Raw genomic sequence first — 25,110 nt, 5'->3', positions numbered from 1 at the left:
GAACTGAAGAGCAATTTGACTTCGCAGATAATAAAAATTATATTTTATCCCGGCACGAGATAATTGCTAGAGGATATGGAAACTTATCAAAAAATATTGAGAGCATGAAACTCAAATTAATTCCTAAGTTAATCAAGTATGAAGTAATTAAAGAAAGTTTTGAATCAAAAGATATAGGAAGATTTTTTAAAAAAACAATAACAACAATGAATGAAAAGAAGTTGGAAATCTGGTACCGGAATTACAAGTCTATCAGATGATAATGATCACTTTGTCATGTGATACAGAAAAAGTCAACTTGCACGCATCTCCTTATGTTCGTTTCTCTGCCCCTCCCCCACATAAGAAATTCAGAGCAACATAGTGTCTTTTAATATACGTATTTAAGTGAAATCTTCGTGGTCATTGCTGTAACGTTTCAAAGCAGAACTTATTCTCAGGGCATATGCAAGCCCAGGGACTGTTAAAACCGTGGGTGAAAAACGAGACAAAGGTAATCACTCATAACCTTTCTCTGCTTCCCTAAAACAGATAATAACTAACTTATTCCTTAACCAGTAGTAACTAAAATTTAAGACTCTGATACATCATAATCTGTTCTATTTTCACAGCACGGTGAGCTTGCGGGCGAGAGATATCGAGAAAAACTCTTGCTTCCTAAGTTTGTTGGTTGTCTATCTGATGCAGCGGATTGTGGGTTGATAAGTGATAGTAGTTCCTACTTGAAACTGTCGAGATGAGGGTAAAGAGTGGTGTAAGGCTGATTAGAGAAACCTCAGGTTTCGGAAAATTTAACAAACATATATATTATTGTTAGATGTGAACGAGTATAACAATGACAATAGATTCCCTATACTGGTCACAAATACGTTAATTTATCTTCAAATACAGAGTGATTCAAAAGTTCGACACCATACGACAACTAGGTTATTAGTACAGATAGCGGAAAACGGAAAGAGGTGATGTTGTTAAAAAATATGAGGTTTCCAATTTAATGTTCTTGAATTTTCAAGGCAGAATGCACAGTTACGAACAATGACAAGGAAAATGCCTTGTTTCCACATGCTTCATATGTAAACGGTGCATTTAAGCAATTGCAAAACCATACTGTACTCGGTAATTATCGTAATTACTGCACTATACTATTATCGTCACCAATTCTTCATTGATCTAGTACAGTACGGTATTGCGAAACATAAGTGCTCCCTTTAAGGACGAAATTGAAGAATATTATATTTAAAAATTACACATTTACAACTTTCTGCTCTTCCAATTTTTCACTATCTGCATGATAACAGCAGAATTGTCATGGTGTCGAACTTCTGAATTACCCTGCATCGATATCTCTGTTGTCTGACTAAAATAACCTGACTTGATAGCAATGGTCAATAAAGTAAAAACCTATAAGATTCCAAAGTGTGTAATCACGCTCAGACTGTGTTTGCACACCTGTATATTTTGTAGTTGTTTTCCATATTGCTGTGTTCATAAAATTTTCACAGTCTTAGATGTAGGTTGGTTTGGTCAGGCGCTACCCCCTATTAACGTAATATTTTCCTTCTCTTCTATCTTTCTAATTTCCTTGTTTTCTGTGTCTTCGTATCGGTAGAACTGGTTTGTTCGTAGTTTGATTCATTCCTCCATCTGTTGCCAATGCTTCATTTCTCTGGTCCTCGCAATTCACATCTCATGTCAATGTATTATGGCCAAGTAATATATTTGTGTAAAATAAATGTTAAAAAATGTAAAAATTCTCCAAACTGTCAACCTCCGTCAACATACGTTGGTACAGGAAGCTCAAGCTCATATTTCTTGTCTTCTTTTCCCATTCCACTCTCTCCTATTTCCTCTCTTTTCTGGGAATTCCACCCGTTGCCTATCATGTCACCTACCGTTCCGCCTGAGAATCAATAACCAATGAACTCCTGCACGTGGGAACGTGACAAACAGACCGAAATAAATCCCCAGAGAAGAAAGATGAATAATTCACAAGGAACCATGACACTAAAAGCGAGGGGAACCCAACCTGACGCTTTGATAGCATGTGGAGACCTGGGACCCTGAGGGCGGGCGTTTAACATGCGTGGTAAAAGTTCGAAAACAGTGCAGGTGCTGTGATTGTGCACCACTGAACCATGTGGTACGGCAGATGGCACAGCGTAGTACCCAGTTTAAAACTGAGTATCTGTACATGGAGAAGGAGCAACCTGCCTGGAATCAATCACAGAATTTATTTCTCTGATCTATATCAGACTATTCAGCAAGTAAGTTACGGTACGATTTTTAAACAAAACGGCACGGTGAATCCTTTAAGAATAAGCTACTTCATTATATATTCACCACCATAGTTAAGGTACTCTGGTAAACACTCCTTCCTAGACCCTCGTCGAAGAGACCTGCCGGCAGATACATTGAAATACAACCGACGTCATTCCCGGCTACCAATAGCATAAGAGCTCATGAAAGACAACTCCGCAAGTGGCCAATCGCGTCGCCTACTTCATTCAGCGACGCAACAGCCTAGGTGAACGGGAGGGCTCGAACCGGAAACTACAATGGGTCTGTTATAGTTCCCATTCCCGCCGCGTATTTCACTGATCTTCTTTGGGAGATATCCACAGGCTATGTACAGTCATCTGCAATAAAAATTAGACACCCATATCCTGAAATACTCGCTTCCCTGCATGGCGTTACGCGTGTTGCCTAACTCTACGGCGATGATCGAACTTGCTATTGAAGTGCGCCCACCCCCTTAGAGTTAGGTAACTTTGGAGGGAAGCAAGTATTTCAGGTCATTGGTGTCTCATCTTTATTTTCGATGACTGTACAGTCTCAGAGGATCTTCTACTCAAATGGGGTAATCTCTTCCAGTAGTCCGAGATATATTACTCGGAGCAAATTTGTTGCTGGGATTGTAACAAGTGATGGGTGACTGGTATCACGAAGGACCTCCATCGGTTTAATGGCGACTAGACCGGTATTTTAATTCCAATGGTCCCTGCCAAGAAACATTGAACACAACGTTGAATGTTCCTATTGGAAGGGGGAGAACCGGACTTCAGGAGCCCTTTCATGAATATTTACGACCTGATTCCAGAACTTAGCACATACCCCGGTAACTCAGTCGTGCTACAGAAATTCCATCATCATTCGAAAGCGCTGAGGAATGCCAAGTGATTGCTGAGCGCCTTTGCGATGGCAGTCAGTGGACTGGAAGTACCCCCCCCCCCCAATCCCTCCAACCGAACTTTCGAAGAGAAGAAGTGGGCCTGTCAACTCCATGATGGAAAGGTTTTTGGAATCTGGGAAGAGGGGGAGGGAGGGAGAGCGACTGAGTGAGTTTTGAAAGTATCTCATAGAGGAGCGAGGAGCTATTAGAAAACTATTAGGAGGTGTCAATCTCTATTTGCTGCTCCATAGTGCAATACAGATAACAAAGATAAGAATACTGTTACAATTGATTTCATGTACAAAAATACCGAACATTTTACGATAAATTAATACATACAGTCAGTGCTTTCTTCTGACGGTACGCAATGGTATACCATACCGGCACCTTTTCATGGTTAATTATTTTGAGTTTTGAGTAGTTCCTACGATAAACAGAAGAACAAACTAACTTTAAGAGTATCGGAACCTATATTCCCAGAAAAAAAAAAACACTGTGTACAATTAAGTTAAAGTGTTGTGCATTGTTCTCGGCCATGACAGATGATGAAAGCAATGCTATTGAATATCATTCATAAAGGAAAAAAAATCCCGTGGCGCAAACAGCCTTTTCAGAACCAAACTTTGCATCGTGTCCCATCTCTGCTGTTCTCTGACTTTACACACACACACACACACACACACACACACCATTTACAATTAGAACACTTCTTCCTTTTTGTACATGGTATTTGAATGAGTTCATAGGGCCTTCCCGCTGGCGTGATGGTAACTTTGTCGCCTGGAAATCAATGGGTCTACGGGTCGGCACCGGTGCACCGACACCGATGGATACTTATAGTGGTTCAGATGACTGATTGATTGATTTGTTGCTTTAAGTCCATTTTATGCATAGAAAGCCTAATCGGGACTGGACCTACAGTTTAAAGTGGGTTCCGAACCACTATGTGCCTCCACGGAGTAACAAAGGCTCAGATGACTCTTTAAACTGTAAGTTCAGCCCCGATTAGCCTATCTGTGCATAAAGTGGACTTAAAACAAACTCAAAATAAAAAATTCACTAGTTCAAGGTGTGTTCTTATAATTTAATACACATATTATAACCAGAATTTCTGATGATCCACCGAACCGATCCCCTTTTAGTTTCTGGATAATACACAACATCCGGAATAGTGGCAATGTCGGTATTAACATAATTTTTAATTGTTTCCACATGGTACAATCAGCCGCAAAGATAGCAGTAGGCAAATTGCTAATCGCTATTAAGACTTATCTATTTTAGTCTATTTTTCTTTATGCTGTTATTGAACCCCAAGTTGTAGAAAAACAGAATGAATGAACATGTGATGGACAATTTACCTACTATTATATTTGCCGTTGGCTGTACTTGTTTCTTCATGTTCTCAGTATACGCTCTACGCCAGTGGTTCTCAAACTTCGTGAGCCCCTAGCCTGGTAAATTTGTTGTTTAAAAGTCGATAACCCAATCCCAACAATTTTACTCGTAAAAATCTTACTATTTTTTGACTTTACTGCTAATTAACATGTACCCTTGAAATTTAATATTAATAAATTAATTATGGCATCGATAATCATACAGAGTATTAGTTCGGTTATGTCTAGGTTTCTTGACAAAATACACTCCTCACAAAAAGTTTGGAATATTGTTATAGTGGGTAATAGGTGATATGCACGGTGGCATATGTCGACGAAGAGACGAGAACGTCCATCAGACAGATGCCATGCGTTGTTGCATTCCAAGGCAGTGTCTATCACCTATTCTAACGTAACAATATTCCAAACTTTTTGTGAGGAGTGTATAAAAGTTGGTTTAAATTACTGGACAACTACTGGATTTAATGGAATCTTTTAGTTTCTCTGGTCAATATCATTAAACTACGTAATTTGCTAAGTGCTGTACTACACTACTGCATATAACTGTATTACTGAAGTTTAATTTAATTCTCTATCAGTAACATATTTGCCGTCTACTAACATGTACACTAAATCTGCGTAACCTGGTTTCACCATCTCAAATCAGACAGAAATTGGTTTCCATGCAGAGTTCAAAAGTATTTTACGAACATGCTTGGTTTACACCGAAGAAGCTTAAAAAATATTATTTGAAAAATACAGGGTGGCGCATATTGTATCTACCAATTTGAGTTGGTAACCCTGCCAATTGCGCATGTGTGGTATACCTACATCTGTGGAGGATTAGGAGTCAGGCAATTAGTATACTATGGAGCATTGGCCGGTGTAGACGCGGATTGCGGCGGTGGAAGCCTTCATCCAAACAGGCAACGGCACATTCTGAGGTGGGTTAGATAGTGGAGAGCCACGGGAAATTTTGTGAACCGTCTGTCGCCGTGAAATACACGCTATTCCACAAGATATGTTGAGACGCACGTCATGAAAGCTTTCCCGCATCGCCTAGAACAATGCATCCAAGCAGAAGGAGGATATTTAGAGGACGTTATTTTCAAAGTGCACTGATTTCTGTATTGCCCATGTTATACACTGTATTAAATGCCCATGTGTATATTTTTAGTTCATAACAATATAAAGTTACTACAAGCACTCAACATATTTCCGTTGTCATTTGAAGTTGCTAGACACAACATGCGCCACCCTGTATTATTACTTGGTTTTCGGCATTTTTCTAAAAATGAAGTAATAGATGACGTTAAAGAAGACGAGATAAGATAACAAGACGTATAGTTAAAACACAAAGACGATTCTTAAAACTTGAACTATTGAACTGTGATTTCAATAGACACATGAAACAGAAGATCCGACTCTGCTAACAAAAAACTGGTGTAAAACAAAAAAAGAAAGAGAAAGAAGAAAGAGTGGGGGGACTGAGGAAGAAAAGATCAAAGAGAAAAGAGCAAAGAGGATTTTTTTCCGCAGGAGCAAACAGGAAATGGATTGAACCACGGGACACAAATGAAATGAAGGTGGAGGAGGAAGGAGGAAACCGCAAGAAGAGAAAAGGGTCTAAGGAGCGGAAAATAAATCTAGAAAAATCCCTCCACAGTATGAGAAATTTGTTTAAGTTCTGGTTGAATGCCACAATTCTCTTTCCGCCCTTCCTTCTTTCAAAGGGAATTTCTTTAAACGACTTTCGCCGGCAACATGTTGAAGTTGACATAAGTGAAGTAGTCACAGTAGGGGTGGGAACCTAATATACAGGAAGATCTGAAACGAAGATATTTGTATGCTATTCTATGTATATATCGCTGAAACAAAGATAGCTTTATGCTATACAGCGGTTCTCAAAGAGTGTGCCCGCAAAAATCCACAAGAATACATTTTAATATGAATATATTTAAATAGGCATGTGATGAAATATTTTAGCAATTTATTAAAATTAAAATTCAATGGGAACTATGGGCTTGTTTACCTTTACAGAATCGTTCAATACGGGGAGGAATCACAGCACAGACAAACACACCCTTATTCTTGTCTACAGAAAGAAGCCACTCTTGTTGATTATTTTTTATGTTGGTCAATGCGGAGAACCCCTCTTCGCACAAGTGCTTTGTAGAATGTAGAAAACTGCAGTAGGGTTGATAGCATTGACTGATTGAATTATGTTATTTTACGTCTCTTTTCTGCCACTTTTGGCTAATCTCGACGATGAGGATAAATGATGAACATCACACACACGAAGAACACCCATGCGCGGGACGGGAATCGAACGCGGGACCCTTGGGTACGCGCTACGAGCGTCTGTGCTAACCACTCCGCAGTAAATAGGGCATGTTCCGGTGACACTGAAATCTCTTGCTTTGCCAAAATCCGGAACTGAAGTACTCTTTGTTTTCCCAAATTTGAGCCTCTAATTACGATCCGCCTGGGGTTCAGCCAACTCTTTTGCTTCTTGTAATGATAGGGGTTTTGTGTCTTCTGTAGTAAAGGTAAAAGGGATTGCCGACCAGTCTATATTCATTCACATAAGGAAACTAATTTTTTGTTGTATTTTATCCTCCAAAATTCTAAATCAAACTGGTAGCAATAGTGTCAGCTGTGAGAGGTCTGGTTACTGTTTCCAACTTTTTACTTCCATATTTTGATTTCTTAAAGAACGTTTTCAGCTTGTCACTTGATAGAAGAATATATTCTTTCTCCTCCTGCATACTAGCATTAAAACTATTCAAGTGTCCAAAAATATTGGCATTGTTGCCAGTTCTAGCACTTTCCGGAGTAAGACAACATTCATTTACGAACATGTAATGTAATCTTTGGCCAATTAGATTTTTTGCAAAAATAAATTAAATCGCGTTATTTGCATGTTGTTGTCATGTGCTAACCCAGGATGGTTTTTTTGTAAAATTATTACATTTTGAGGTGAAATATCTATCTTTCCTTCAGTTTGTACGCAATCTCTACTATGTGCTAAAATAGCAAAAGTATTGAAAAATGACCAAAACATGTAATGTGAAACGTTACAATGACACATTAATAAAACATATTTAAAAAAGCTGTTCCATAGCTAATACCTACAAGGTGGTGGCAGTGCGTATCCTTTCCTGGAGATGATCCAGATCCAGGATCTTTACAGCATGAATCTCAGATTTTCCATGTGACAAAGACGATAGGGTTGAGGTCAGGCGACCGTGGTGATCACTGCACAGGACCCGCACCCTCCCTCCTCTCTCAATTTAGCTTCCGGAAAATGTTATCCAGCCAGTCGGAAAACTTTAACGCATTTGATTCCAAACCTAATGCTCATCCTGAATAGGAGGATAACAAAAACAAATAATGAATTGGTTCGGGATTACTTTAAACTGCATTGTTTCTGAATGGTAGTTAATTAACAGCAGATGCATTAAACAGGGGCTAATCGGTGACTGACTTAACAGTTTGCGCAAATCCATCTCCGCCAAAACTCGGAGTAAAAGTCGGGCAGTCATGCAAGGTGAGCAAGGCGTTACTAAAAAAATACAGAAGTAATTGTAACGGTACTTTTTACTTTCCGTTACTGTATTTGTGTTACTTTGATAGGCTCAGAACTGAAGGGTTTATTTGCCAGCTTTAAACGTATGTGTATTTCCACTGGGAAAACATACACTACATAGTAGAGATGCGATACTTGTGTAAACAGTTAAAGGCTCTTGTATGAAAAGTAATTGTCATTTGTTACTTTTGGATGCAAAGTAACGGTAAGCCGTTACTTTTTAGTAACTTACGCAACTCTACTCAGAGCACATCAATGTATCAGATTATGTAACTACTATGCAACGTTCCTCCATAATTTGTTATTACTACTACCTTGTTGAGAGAAATCTTGGTTTTGCGGAAGTTGTATGAAGTGTGGAGCAATGTCTGAAGTTCGTGAGCCGAGTGTGAGTACTCAGTCGCTCTTGATCACGAGCTCCTGGGTGCGAACGGTGGAAGTGAGCAGCCGCGAAGAGAGCTGCTGCTCAGTTGACTGGAAGTCGCGTGTCTAGCTCAGCACCTTCATTCCGCCCTTCATAACGCAAAATGTAATCTGTACGTCATCAGTCAACATTACGGATGAACCGAAGAAGGGAAGGCAGAGTTCTTAAGGCAGTGTAGCCAACCAAATTACGAGGAAACCGCCATATCACTTCTACAGTCTATTTTTTATTACTTTATGTACAAATAGGCTAGACGGAACTACACCTACTGTTTAAGAGTCGGATCCGAACCAATTTGGGACCCATCGGGTATCCAGCAGGTGATTACGAGACGACAGCGTTAGCCACTACGCTATCGCTACACTACGGCTGATTTAACCAACAATGCAAATACCGATAGGTCGAATCGAGAAGTATCGATATCGAAAATCGTCGGATGAAATTTAATCAGCGCTGAATGCAGATGCTACTCCAATCAACTATCCTGTAATGTGAGCAAAATGCAATACCATTTTGTTAATAGGGTCTATACCAGTAGAACTGGAAAAGAAATGGACCTACAAAACTTTTTTTTTAAAAAAAAAAACACTTGTGGGATATCTATATATGATTCTGGATCCGAGATGGTTCAGTAGGGAGGCCACCTGACTGCCACGCGGGAGACTCGGATTCCATTCCCGAGGTGAGTAATTTCAGGTGGGAATTTTTACGAAAATGTCACGGCATAAAGAGGCACTGCTACCAATCTAGACTTTCATTAATGGGTAGTTGATGGTAAAGGTGATGAGAGCATGGTGTTGATCACATCACTTCCACCGTGGCCGCCATCAAGCACGTATTGCACATTCCTTGTGTACCTTCATGATTCTATGAATATTTTGGTATGGAATTGTGGCAAATAATCATGTTGAAATGTAATACATTCATGCAGAATAGGGTAAGTCCGGGAGAGACGAACCCCATTTTTTAGAATTGCAATATTTTTGTTATTTACGGTAATACTCGTGATACAATTGAACCACAGTATCTTATCGATATATCTTAACAATAGATAATGTTTGAAATGTGAAAGGAGCAAAAACATTTTTTTAACAAAAATAAGAAAAAATATGCCAGTGGTCCATCTATCCCATATGACTCCGGGTTAGTTGGACTATGCTCTATGGGAGAGATGGGCCACCAAAAACTTGAGGACAGGAATGTATCAATTCGTTAGTTTTAAAACACTATACTATCAGTATAGTACATCTGATCTGTTTCTTTTACACAAAATAAACCGTTGAGACAAAATACAATATTATGATTATAATTTAAATTTGAATTACTTTACTTCTTAAGTCTTCTTCCCACACAAGCACACTTATTTTCATACTTGGTGCAACTCTCATGAAGCCAACGGGAACACACAGTACATCGAATCCAGTCTTCAGTGCTGGTAGTTGTACTGTAATCCTCGCCACACCCAGCAGTTTCATTTTCATCCCAATCATATGGGTTGTGATCGCTGTCGCTAGTATCATTGTAAACAATTGCATCACCAGAACACCCTTCGGAACCTGACGAGTCCTTCCTCCCTCGTCGTAAAGTTCTTGGTATCTTACATTTAGACGTGCTAGATTTGCCATCACGCCTATCATTTCTTGCCTTTTCATTTTTTTGGAGACCTATATTCTCCCCTGAATTGAGTATTTTCTAAATGCTTGCTGCCATACCATGCAAGGTAGGTTTCTTCTTCAGAAAAGGAAGAGGAGAAATATTTTTCAGTATTTTAGTAGGTAAATTCATTTTACTGCTCCCTTTGAACATGTTGGTGTTTCCAGTAGAAGTTCCAGCAACCGCCAATTGTTCAGCAGGATGTAGACGCCCTCAACTCGATGCAACAGCACTCGGTGCGCCAGTCGCACCTATTTCGTCATTATTTCCTGAATACTCTTCTTGAGACGTCGAACAGGCGTAGTCTGGAATAGCAAACCTATTTAAAGGGAAAATCCCCGTTGCTTTAAAACCGGACAGGGTATTTTCCACTGTAGCTGATTTTGACCATGCAAAACCTAACAGTTGGCCGAACTGAAGTCTTCCAGTCTGTCTTGTAGGGTTGTTCCTCATGAATGTATTGCATGCGGCATTGCAATTTGACTTTAAAAAACTCCTGTCAAGTGGTTGCAAAAAATGGGTGGTGTGACTGGGAAGGCTTAGCGTAATAATGTCATTAGTTTCGGCAAACTCAAGCATCTCTACAGAGCTGCAATGAGAAGTGTGGCCATCAAGGAAAGACATTTCCTGTGGGCTTTCTTGTCACAAAATGATTTTTAAGCTAATCATAAAATAAATCGGAGTTAACGTACGCAGATTTTTCACTCATGGCTATTTCTGAACCAGGAGGCAAACCTTCACAAAATTCTTGTTTTCGGTTTTTCCCTTGAAGATGCAATAAGGAGGAATGTACGTGCCTTCTGCACTGAAACAAACAACCAAAGATATCGTCTCTCCCCTTTCACTAGATGTAAGAGTACTATTTTTTATCCTTTACTAGCAATAACATTTCCTGATTTGTTGTTTAATTGTAGGCCAGTCTCGTTTACGTTTAAGATGTGCCCGGCCTTATTGATGAACTCATGTACAATTAAAATATTTTGAAACAACCTCTTTGTTCATCCAAGAGCCCTATTGACGGAGATGATTTCTGACTTTCTTACTGATAAGTCAGTATTTCGAGCTAAAAACGATTTCAACCAATCATAGCCTGCTTTTTGACTCTCCAAATCAAAATTATGCTTGATGTTCAATTGTTGAGCTAAGTGGAAAGCCATAGATCGAACAGAATCTCGTGATGGTGTAAAGCAATGCGCTTGTAATTTCTTGATGTGAAGCACCATTTTCCGTTAGTTTTCTTCCCATAATATGGACGATGGACCGAGACGCCCCGTAGAAACATCATTTGTTTTTAATCTCCTTTTAAGAGTGGTTTTGGAAATATTAAAATACCTTGCAGCCTGGTTGATCCCCATGCGCTTTGTGTTGATTGCATCAATGGCCTTCAACAAGTCATCTCCACTCCAGTGTCCTCTAGTAGAATCCAGCTTCCCTTTGTACGTTGTTGGCATGTTTCTGATACAAAGAGAAATGCTATTAGTATTCGTGTATATTGAGAATAATCTTACAATAAAAAATAAAATAACACGTACACACATAAAAACACACACACACACACAGATAGAGAGACATACATCCGCACGGGAGACACCTTAAATAGACAGATTATGTTACTGAAAAAAAAACACCTTATATCGATTGGATTGCCGAAGTATGAGTCTCAAAAATATAAAGTTATCAATAATTTGCCGAAAACTGACTTTTTAATCACACGACGAAATGGTCCATCTCTCCCGTGGCAACATGGTCCAACTCTACCGAATGTCTGGGAGAGATGGACCAGGCAGCCATGTTGGTTCTGTTGGTGTAAGCAGCGCTAGGACACCGGACAACAATTTACTAACATCATTTTTACTTTCTGTGAAACACGGGTTCAAAAATATTATCAGACAACGAGTGCAATACCATTGCGTGTAAATAATGAAAAAAAACTTTGACCTACCTGATTTCAATTGAGAAGGTATCTTCGCTATAATAATTGCTCAACGACGAAACAAACAACAACACAGCATGTCACGAACATACGTCATTACCAGGCAACACTGCCACCGGTGCAATCTAGCGGCCACTTTCAGAAATAACGAACTGGTCCATCTCACCCTCCGGTCCATCTCTCCCGGAATTACCCTCTCTCTCTCTCTCTCTCTCTCTCTATATATATATATATATATATGTATGTATGTGTGTGTGTGTGTGTGTGTGTGGTGGGAACCGATAAAGAAGGATATTGGTTTAGTTCTAGAAAATATATAATTCTCGCATCGGAGTTATTAAATTTTATGCTCTCTTGATTGACAATTTTTGGTGTCAGTCACGTTTCTCTAACAAAATGTGAATGTAAAGAACCTGCAAAGCGTCTTCAGAAAGAATATACCTTGATTGACTGATTGATTTGGTTTATTTTACTTTGCTTTCGTGCCACTTTGATGACATTGAGTGATGATATGATGAAATTGATGAGAGGACACTCACAAAGAACATCCATGCCAGGTCGGGATTCGAACCAGGGACACCTGGCGTCATAGTGCGATGTGCTAACCACTTCGTCACGGAGGTCGGCTGAAAGAATATACTTGTATGTCACTACATTCTTTTTTAAAAAAATATTTCAGATGCGTTTCTTTCAACCTTGTCTGCTATATATTGAGGCACTTGATTCTGACGGATCATTATAATCTTACCACTTCCGTGACCCTCCGTGGGAGTTGAACAGGTGTCCGGTAGCGAACGTAAGGATCAGAAGTTGGCAAGCAGTCGGAAAGTATGAATCATCAGTGGAGAAATTACACTGTTTGCAACACTGATTTAGGTAGCTACCCAGCGCCTGCGCAGTGAGGGCGCCAACTTTAATTACGGAGAACTTTGTCTTTCCCTAACCGCCTCTCGTGCAAATCCCCCTTCTCTCCCCGAAACGATAATTAAGAAAAATGAGCACAGAGCCTATTGCATGAAAGACTTCTTAAGACGCCTCGGTGGAGACCCCTGGCTGCGGGGAAGGAAATTAATGACTTTTTGATAGCTGAGTTTGTTCTTTCCACCAATACCAGTAATTAAAAGACTTTTACTCGTTAGATAGCACCACCACGCGCAACGATCCCTCTTTATAGTTTAAATCGACCTTTTAGCACTTCGCTCAATGCAATGTTATGTGCCGTGTTATCTCTTCAAGCCACGCGATCAACTGGTACAGGAAATTTCAAGACTATAATATATAATCGATAACATTCCTTGCATTACTCCTTGGCGGAGAAGGAGGTTGAGTGGTCGACTCACAATCACGCAACCGTAGGTTCCAGGTTCGTCTCTCGGCCTGGACGTGAGCACACCTCCAAGATAGTCCACTCAGTTTCCTCCTCTCCGTCGCGATCGACCAAAAGTGTCAGACATGAGACAACATGAATGATATTCAAATACAAGATATTTGTTGAATTCACTGCAGAGAAAAAATTTAAAAACTGAATTGCTTCAGTTAAGCAAAAACGTTTAGTTGAGCTTTCCTGTGACCAAAAACGTATGTGGTAAACAAGGGATTTTGCCAGCAAACATCTAGGAATATAGATTTGGCTGTAAGGAAGTTGTTCCTAAAGATATTTGTCTCGAGCACAGCGCTATGTGGGTGTGAAACATGGACAGTATTTGAAGCTGAAAGAAAAATTCTGGAAGCCATCGAAATGTGGTGCTACAGGAGACTGAAAAAGATTGAATGAGTAACAGATCAATACAGTAACAGACTAAAAAGATATTGTGAGACGTGCACACAGAGGAGCATGTGAAAAACTATCATCCAGAGAAGATGCAGAATGGCAGGCCAAAACTTCAGTCCTGAAGGAATAATGGGAACAGTAATTGAAGGAAAAATTCAAGACATGCAAGGGATCACTCAAGATGTGAATTGAGGAAACTACAGAGAAGTATAGTCATTAGCGGAAGAGAGGAACAAATGGAGAAATGCAACAAGGTAGAAACAACAGTTTGGTTGAAGAATATAGGACCAATAATTTGTGTTGAATCAAAACACTTCACACAATGGCAAAAAGTAGGAGCCATACGTATTCCAAAATGTCCTTTCACCTTGTATAAATTAACGCACTCACTAGTATTAACGAAACATAAACACCTGCTGTTCAGCTGAGTACAGATTTATGGAACAAGCAACCACTCTGCCCTCAGTCATGTCTCAAGGTCACGGTACAGTCCATTTCGCTGGAGTGTGAAAAGGTCTGCTTGGATAGACATAGGTTTCGTCCTTGTAAATTTACACAATCTAAATATTATTGAGGAAACTTTGGGTTTCTTAGCGAGAGAGTCATCCTCTATAAGCAAATTACACAACTTCCTTCTATAAGTAGTCATGGGAAACAAAGCAACAAAGAAGAAAGAAGAAAGGGAAAACTTGAAGTGAGCAAAGAAATAATGGGAGAGGCAGGAGTAACATTTTAGAATAGCAAAAAGAAAAAAAAAATAATAAAGTGGATTGAACATTGACTAACATTGGTTATTCTAAACAGATGAACCTGATTTGATCAGAATCATTTGTAGTAGGATTCGTTATATTCAGAATGTATTCTTCTGACTAATATTAGCTCCTATTGTTGTTAAGTGGCTTGAATCCCCGTGTAAGGTGAAGGAAGCAAATAGCATAGTGGTGACGAACTCATAATGGTTTTACTTCACACCAGTCATTACAGGATAGTTTCATGTATTTGTATTCTTCTTACGTTTCATAGCTTTCTTGCCTTTTTAGGTTAATTCGGACGATGGAGATGCACGATGATTAGATGAAGAAGTACTTACAAAGTGATGTCAATGCGTAGACTATGATTCAAACCGGTGGCGAAAAAGTGAGTTCTTCACTCGACGTCCTCTGCCACGGAGAGGGGGGGGGGGGTGGCAATGTATTTTTATATTAATTAATAACACTCTCGATTACAGCAAATACTTGTTGGTTCATCCGAGAACCTGTTACGAAATTTCAGAAAAATCCACCCATAGGCTAAAAATGTGCTGGAAAAGCAGACAGTTTTATAGTTACTCCTCCCTGTAGTTGGATACACTTGTCGACACGGATTGGGTTTATCCCCCAATTGAAAGTCCTCCATTTTCCGCGGAGTGCACTATGGACTATCCATTGATCAATACTCTACCTGGAGGGTGATGGAAGTAAGAGGATAATTTACTGTTCGGAGGCGATGCGAAACAGGGGATGCGGAAAGAGAGGGGAGAAAAGTGGGTAGTAGATGTTCCCCGCGCGGCGCCTGTGTCCTAGACATCGTAAAGGCGATTATCTATAGGATAGGAAGGTATACTTCATCTTTGCGTGGTTACTTACATGTTGCTTACAACGTAAAGAGAAATGTGGAGGGAAGGCCTCCAAGAGTGTGACGTAAAGAAAGATCCTTGGTTCGAATCCCTGCTACAGTGTTGCCGTATCCGTGCAAGGGCCTGCCACCCTCATTACCGGCGGCCCTAGAAAGTGAGAACTAAGCTACTTACATTCTATCTCGAAGTGTCTTTGATAACTCTGGCAAAAGCGATTTATCGATATTCATTCAGTCCATTCGTTGTGACGATTTTCACCAATCATAAGAAAAATGTTCCTTACACTCGCACACACACTGTAATGCAGGGTCAACAAATATTTTCTTCTTAAATAGGAAACATGCAAATAACTGTCGCCAGCACTAATTTTGTTTCAATATTTATGACCAACTCTAACCCATTTGTTTACAATTACCAAATAATTCAGTCAGAATCACGAAATTCAGTGTATGATTACCAAATACGTATTTTGGTCTAAATGACCAAATTTAATAATAGCTTCCATTCAATTTTGTTTAGATTATCATTTGATTTGATTTTCTTATTTAACGTCGCTTTTCTGCCACTTTTGGATAATCACGAAGATTAGGATGATGACGAAATTGAGGACACTCACAAATTCCAACCCGGGAGCCCTGGCTTCGTAGCGCTCTGTGCTAATCATTTTGAAACGGAGGACGGCTGTTTAGGTTATCAAATAATTGATCAAAATACAAAACATAGTAAAGGGTAACACGCACTTTTGTAACTGGTTTCTAAATAATTTAATAACAATTAGCAAATAGTATAGTAAAGTGTACCATGCATTATTATTTATAATTATCCACGGCTCAACGATTTTGTTGTTTTTTTAATTTCAACGAATCAGTTTTTGTGTGTGTTACCCTTGTCCCTAATCGAAGGTCTGTAATAGTCTCCAGCCAACGCTAAGATAGTAATGGGCTAAGTGTCCATTGCTATTTTCATTTTCTTTTTATTTTACATCCTGTATTGTTTTAAGGAACAGAATTCTGTTGATCCGTATCAGATGGATATGTCCTCTGCTTGTTGACGTTTCTATTTCAATGCATTATCATTGTGGAAAACAGAATGAATGTAAATGGTGATGGGCAACGCACATACTATAATTTTGTCGTTGCTTGTACGTCATACATTGTATGCACGCTCAACTTCGTTCGCTGCTATCTTGATTTCCCTCCTTCCCTAGCTCTCTCTTAAACTCTCTCTTTAGTAGTGTATATTAGGCGGTTCAAAATAATACTTTGTAGGTATGCATTTGTAGCCTCTTTTTTTATCAATTGAATATCAGTTTTTGACATATTTTGACAATTTTTTGCGAAGTTTTAGCGTTTAGCGATGTTTTTGTAAAATTTCCCTTTTTTCCCTTTTTTTCCCACTCATACTTGGTAGGTATATCACGATCTTACGTGATGCAACTTAACCTATCTTTTTTTTCTTACGATTTTTTAATTTTTTTACGATCCTAAGTGATATAACTTAACCTATCATTTTTTTTATTTACGCACCGAACTAACTTACATTGGACTCTGTTTGTTTTAATATTTCAGTATTTTAAGTTTTTCACAAATTTTATATAACCTAAAATGTGTTGGATGTTGATTTTTTTTTTTTTACGAATTTTTTAAAACTGCTCCGTCACCCTCTCGTTCTTCACGTCGTACGCGAAGGACTTCTCTGCAATCAGGATGACGCTGCACACGGTAGCATCAGGCAGCGCGTCGTGGAACTCGCAGACGACCTTGATGTTGGTTCGATCGTTGATAGGGGTAAAAAGACAGTTCTACGCCAGAAAATGATGCGTTTTTTGCAACCTTAACTTAAAATATCGTAAAGGCAAACGCGAAAGCGATAAGATAACTCCGTTTCCGGTCGCCATTTTGGATTTCCGAACATAGGTTCTATTCATATTTTACTCACATATAGGCGTACGTGATGAATCCTCAAACAGATTTTTCCTAAGTCTTACCGTTTCCAAGATAACCCCACTTCCGGTTGCCATTTTCGATTTCCGAGCATAGGTTCTATTCATACTTTTTCTCACATATAGGTGTACATGATGAATCCGCAAACAGATTTTTCCTAAGTCTTACCGTTTCCAAGATAACCCCACTTCCGGTTGCCATTTTCGATTTCCGAGCATAGGTTCTATTCATACTTTTTCTCACATATAGGTGTACATGATGAATCCGCAAACAGATTTTTCCTAAGTCTTACCGTTTCCAAGATAACCCCACTTCCGGTCGCCATTTTCGATTTCCGAGCATAGGTTCTATTCATATTTTTTCTCACGTATAGGTGTACATGACGAATCCGCAAACAGATTTTTCCTAAGTCTTATCGTTTCCAAGATAACCCCACTTCCGGTCGCTATTTTCGATTTCTGAGCATAGGTTCTATTCATACTTTATCTCACGTATAGGTGTACATGATGAATCCGCAAACAGATTTTTCCTAAGTCTTACCGTTTCCAAGATAACCCCACTTCCGGTCGCCATTTTGGATTTCCGATCATAGGTTCTATTCATACTTTTTCTCACATATAGGTGTACATGATGAATCACCAAACAGATTTTTCCTAAGTCTTACCGTTTCCAAGATGACCCCACTTCCGGTCGCCATTTTGGATTTCCGATCATAGGTTCTATTCATACTTTTTCTCACATATAGGCGTACGTGATGAATCACCAAACAGATTTTTCATAAGTCATGAATTGGAGGGTTCTATGAGAACCTATATTAATTCTCGTAAGAGAACAGAAAACACACACAAAAAAAAAACAATACTGTGGTCACTACAACAAATAGTCTTCTTCAACCCCAATCCAACAACCCAAAAATCATCATCCTAACTAGAACCATGTAACTATCTGCCATCTGTTAGAGGTTATGTGAAGTAAGTGGTGTTTTGTTTGTGTGTAAAAAAAAAAAGAAATGCAATGCTTTTTGCACTTGGTTATCATCACCTAACATGTTATTAATTGTTTTTTTTAAAATTAATTACAACTGAAAACTAATAATTAATATTATCTAAAGTTACTAATTAATATTATACATTAATTGATATATTTTTTTTTGTTCTTGTTGCTAGTGTTGGGTAATTATAGTTGTTGCAAAATATAGCTCTCGCGTATGACAGTTTCTGAGTTTTGTTGGGTATATAAGAACAATTTTACACGACCTCTCTCGGTTCTCCTCCGTAGCCGTGCTTGTTAAGGCGTTCACTCGTACTTGTCATTGTTCGTTCTACGTGTGGCCTATAGGTTCGAACCCGGTCGTGGTCGAAAGTTTTTCAGCGTGTCTAGGAGTCTTTAACAGTGTGTATATTTACTTCTCTGTGTTGAGTCTACGGATTCTGAACGGGGTTGTTTAATGTATATGTTGTTCTTGATATATATATATATATATATATATATGGTGTTCATGTATGTATCCAAAGCACATTGGAAACAATATTCGATCATTAGCTGCGTTCAACCACTGCTGCGGTGGAGTAACCACCCCCTGTCCCGGGGGTCCCCCCCCCGTCTCTGGGCTCGTGTTCCCGGTTAAGTTAGGTTAAGTTGTCTAATGTCTATGTGTAATGTCTATGTCTATATGTAATGTCTATGTCCATGTCTATGTGTAATGTCTGTGTCTATATGTAATGTCTATGTCCATGTCTCTGTCTTTGTAGGTTTTTGTCAAAAATTCGAGACATTTTGCAATTTAACGCTGGACTTGGAAAATTTTCGACAGATGGGGGTCAAATTTGGTTCCATGACGACCTATGTTTATTTTGGTATGGGTGGACAGAGGACACCGAGACTCGACCGACGCACTAAACCCGACCTCTCTACGACTATTTGTTCAAAAGTTACGAGTGATCAAAGTTTTGGAGAGTGGGTGGGCTAACTTCTTACCCCTTGACCCCAGGACCACCAAAACTTGGTATACGTATTCTACACTTCCAAAATCGACAGGGGGCATCTAACGATGCCGTATGGGGGTGTTTTTCGATATATTTTTTCGATAACGCTTACCATTTTTGAGATATTTGCAATTTAAGATTTTTTTAACGCTGGACTTAGAAAATTTTCGGAACATTTTTTTTTGTTCCATGACGACCTATGTTTATTTTGGTATGGGAGGACAGAGGACACCGAGACTCGACCGACGCACTAAACCCGACCTCTCTACGCGTACTCAACGTCACCAAAAAAAAAATCGACAAGGGGAGGTGGTGTTTGGAGAGATTTTTCGATATCTCTCACTGTTTCCACTTATGATTTTAGGTTTTTGATAGACGACAACGACAGAGCCATGTATGAGTAAACATCTGAACTCGGTGAACAAGTCAACTTTTTTCAGTACGTCAATATTTTTCTCTCTCATTTCTTAGTGAATGGGTTAGGTGACTTGCAACGACGAAGGCCTTCTAGCAACACGTACTTAGCTTATGCCGGCGTAATTTGCTAAAATATGTCTTTAACTATTGTCATTTAGGAACCGCCTCAGTCCTGTTGTTAATTTGGTTAAGGTAATTGATCCAAAAATAACAAGGGGGAGGGGGGTCAATTAAAAGTTCGAAATGACAATAGTTAGAGGTTTCTCCAATCTAGTAAAGTGGATTGGTTGAAATTTCCAAGGCGTATTTTGCATTTTTTTTTTCAAATATGAACATGTTAAAACTGAACTGTCTCGGATTTTGAGTTTTGTATTCACCCCGAGAAATTCTATATAAAATAACATACCTGGAAATTATATTTACGTTAAGTTGAATTTTGATTTTTTGTAATCACCCCGAGAAATTCTATATAAAATAATATACCTGGAAATTATATTCACGTTAAGTTGAATTTTGATTTTTGTAATCACCTCAAGAAATTCTATATAAAATAACATACCTGAAAATTGTATTCACAGTAGATTGAATTCTTGAGATTTTGTATTCGCACACAAGAAATTCTACATAAATAATATACCTGAAAATTGTATTCACAGTAGATTGAATTCTTGAGATTTTGTATTCGCACACAAGAAATTCTATATAAATAACATACCTGAAATTCTATTTACAGTAGATTGAATTTTTGAGTTTTGTAATCACTCCAAGAAATTCTATATAAAATAACATACCTGAAAATTGTATCGCTATATACTAGACTTTTTGATTTCTGTGATTTTGGAGAAAGCATAATGGAATCCACCAGTTTGATCGAATGTGTTACTTGCGAAAAATTAATATCTAAAACTAATATTAGCAAGCACAGGGCAAGATGTAGCGAAACAGGTTCGAGAATTAATCGTTCGTTACCTTCTAAGCCTTGTGCTCGATGCGGAAAGATGATTAGCATTGCAAATTTAAATAAACACCTGAAAATTTGCAAACCATCGACCGAACAAAGAACATTGAAAAGAAAAATCGATGATCCAGAAACCGAAGCTTCCACTTCCAAGCAAATTAAATTATGTAATGAACGAAAACCAATTAGATCTGCATTTAACCGTCATATTCAGGATTTCTCTTTTACTTCGGAACCAGGCCGGGACATTCTTAGTTTCTTGCGTGAAACGAAAACATCCGTGATAAATATTCTAAAAAATAAATTGGAAAATAATTCCATAAAAGTATACGTTGATCTATTTTCCGAATACGAAAATGTCGATGGTACAACAAGTATTTTTTATCATCGTACAAAAAACCAGGCTCTTCATTTGGCGGACGTCGTTAATTTGGACGAATTTTATTCTGATCTTTCAAATGAACTGGTTAAGAAACACGACGATTTCGAGGCTAAAGGGTCGGGATGGTCTCTATGTGGAAGTCCTCACACGTTAACTGTTTACGTGAACCAATTCTCGCCTCTTCGTACATCCAGCTACGTTCCTCTTCCACCGAACATTCAACACAAGAGGGCTGTGTTAAATATACAGAACAGCGATAAAAAGTGTTTTCTTTGGTGTGTGTTGGCGGAACTTCACCCGATTCATTCGTCAAATAATCCAGAGCGGGTTTATCATTACAAACAATACGAGCCCGAGTTTGAAAGTGTAATGTCTGGCATCGAATACCCGATGACCATATCTGATATATCAAAATTCGAAACACGAGCACGAGATGCAGAAGGAAAACGCTTAATCATCAACGTGTATTCCTATACGTTGGATAAACATGTCGTGCATCCCGTCAGGATAAGCGATGTCGACGATGATGATGCTCGTGTGATTAATCTTCTTCTAATTTCAAACGACAGTGTTCACCATTACTGTCTCATTCGTTCACTATCACGCTTAGTCAGAAGTCAATCAACCAAGCATGCAAACCACATCGAAGTTTGCCCAAGGTGTTTGACCACGTTCGACGATCAAAAACAAGTCGATTATCGAAATTACACCGGACGTCAGATTGCTATCGAGAAACTTGCCGAACATAAAATTTATTGCGGTGACAACAGACCGACTCGCATGTTGATGCCGAAATCAAAAGAGGTCGAAGAATTTAGGATGCATAAGGCATTTTTGGAGCATCCCACAATCATCATTGCTGATTTTGAGTCTTTTCTCAAACCGTTGTCGTACTGCGAACCAGACCCCGAACTTTCTTCCACAACACCGTATCAGTTGCACGAAGCCTCGAGTTTCGGATATGTTGTCGTGCGACAGGATAGGATAGATGAACCGTATGTTTACCGAGGACCAGACGTAATCAAACATTTTTTTGAAAAGATGGTTGAAGAGGTTGAGACAATTGGCAGCCTCTTACGCGAATCGAAACCAATGCTTCCATTATCCAGCGATGAACTTCAATCTCACAATAACATTGAAACGTGTCCGGTGTGCGATCAACGTTTCACCGACGAGAACCGGAAAGTATTTCACCATAATCACTTCACCGGAAACTACATCGGTGGAATCTGTAACACGTGTAATCTAAAGATCCAAAAACCTACGTTTGTCCCCATATACCTTCATAATGGCAGCGGTTACGACTTCCATCTCTTAATTCGGAATCTTGGATATGATAGACAAAAAATAAATATTCTAACAGAGAATGAAGAAAGGTACATCAGTGTCAGCAAGCGAGTATTGATTCCGGGAACAAACGAAACTGTGGAGATGAGATTTTTAGATTCTTACAGATTTTTATCTGCGAGCTTGGACGCTCTTGCTAGCAAACTTTCGCCTGAACAATTTAGAATAACGAGAGCTAATTTTCCCACCGTAGACATAGAAATAATTAGACGTAAAGGTATTTATCCTTACGAATATGTTAGTGATAATTCTAAATTTATCGACGACACTCTTCCACCTCAAAAAGAATTTTACAGTCGACTCAGAGAGAAAGGAATCACGGACGATGAATACGAACACGCGCAACGGATGTGGGACAAATTAGGATGTAGGACACTCGGCGATTATCACGATGCCTACTTAAAACTGGACGTGACAATACTCGCGGATGTTTTTCAAGCATTCAGGAAAACGTCGGCGAATATTTACAAATTAGATCCTGCATATTTTTACGGTCTTTCGGGCTTAGCGTGGTCTGCCATGTTATTACAGACAAAAATAAAACTCGAATTGATACCGGACGTGGACATGTTATATTTTATCGAGAGGGGGATACGAGGTGGAATGGTGCAATGCGTACAGAGACATGCAAAAGCAAATAACGTTCACATGACAGAAGAATACGATCCTAACGAACAATCGAAATACATATTTTATGTGGATGCAAATAATTTATACGGACATGCTATGATACAAAAACTTCCTTACGGCGGGTTCGAATGGGTGGATACCACTTCCATTAACATTAATAACTTCAACGACTGTGAATTTGGCTTGTTTATAGAGGTGGACCTCGAATTCCCCGACCATCTACACGATTACTTCAAAGATCTACCTCCTGCACCCGAACTAAAATGTTCGCCTGATTCAAATCAACGTAAGCTTCTGTTAACATTGGATAGGAAAGAGAGATACGTTCTCCATTACAAAAATCTTCAATTCTTAATTGAGAAGGGAGTTCAAGTAATAAATGTGAGAAGAATAATGAAATTCAAACATTCCGAGTGGTTAAAACCTTACATTGAAAAAAATACGTATCATAGAACACGCGCCACGTCAGATTTAGATAAAGATTTTTTTAAACTCATGAATAATGCTGTTTACGGAAAAACAATGGAGAATGTCAGGAAGCACGTGGACGTGAGATTAGTTCCCGATTCAAATAAATGTAGAAAATTGATAGCATCGCCGACATTCAAATCACGAAATATATATGATGAAAACCTGGCCCTGTTTGTGATGGATAAAAAAATAATCAAGTTCAACAAACCAATCTACGTGGGGGCGACGGTTTTGGATTCATCTAAACTGCATATGTTTGAATTTCATTATAATGTCATGAAACCCTTCTATAATGAAAATATAACACTTTTGTATACGGACACGGACAGTTTTATTTATTCCGTACAGACATCTGACCTCTACAACAATTTGAAACAACCGAATATGATTGATCATTTCGACACATCTTCCTTCCCTCAACCAAACAGATTTGATCTCCCTTCTCGCAATAAAAAAGTGCTTGGTAAAATGAAGGATGAATGCAACGGAGAAATCATTCTGGAGTTTGCCGGCTTACGTTCCAAAATGTATGTGGTGAAAACAGAAACCAGCATCATCAAAAAAGCCAAAGGTGTTGGTAAAAATACCGTGAAAAACAAGCTTGTGTTCGAGGATTACATCAATTGCCTCTATTCACAGTCGAGGATTCTACGTTTGGAGACAAGGATACAAAGCGTAGACCACGTGCTTACCACAAACAAAGTTAATAAAGTAGCATTAGATCTGCATGACGATAAAAGATGTATTTTGTCTTGTGGAATCCACACGTTGCCTTGGGGGCACTATCGTTTCTCACAACGTTGCAACGTTTAGAAAGTCGTTGATTTTGTTTCTGTATTTTCCGTCGTTGGGTTTCCTCGTCATGTCGATCGTCGCGAATCCGAAATCGTCACTGTTCCAGCAAGAAGAGCAACGTTCCGAAAATTGATTGATCAACAGGCCGTTGAGTTTAGATAACATGGAAGGTAGAAATTCATGATCTGCCGTGCGGTGTACAGCCTCCATTGTTTGCTTTCGGAAACCAAAGAGATTCATTGTCCTTGCTAGTTATTTATTGTGTATGTGATAATTTGAGACAGTTGAAGTTTTTTTATTTTAGTTATAGTTATTTAAGTTGTTTTTTTTCAATTGCATTGCCTACAATTTTTACTAATTTCTAAACGATAGTGCCCCCAAGGCAACGTGTGGATTCCACAAGACAAAATACATCTTTTATCGTCATGCGGATCTAATGCTACTTTCTTAACTTTGTTTGTGGTAAGCACGTGGTCTACGCTTTGTATCCTTGTCTCCAAACGTAGAATCCTCGACTGTGAATAGAGGCAATTGATGTAATCCTCGAACACAAGCTTGTTTTTCACGGTATTTTTACCAACACCTTTGGCTTTTTTGATGATGCTGGTTTCTGTTTTCACCACATACATTTTGGAACGTAAGCCGGCGAACTCCA

General features: G+C 38.9%; 1 pseudogene; it reads left to right on the top strand.

Moving 5' to 3' along the window:
* Positions 1–25,110, top strand: part of LOC145985602 (uncharacterized) — a 76,911-nt pseudogene that overhangs the window by 3,318 nt on the left and 48,483 nt on the right.

The sequence above is a fragment of the Lepisma saccharinum genome, chromosome 3, assembly GCF_977018435.1.
Source record: "Lepisma saccharinum chromosome 3, izLepSacc3.1, whole genome shotgun sequence".
NCBI lineage: Eukaryota > Metazoa > Arthropoda > Insecta > Zygentoma > Lepismatidae > Lepisma > Lepisma saccharinum.
This window is presented reverse-complemented; position numbering and strand designations above follow the sequence as displayed.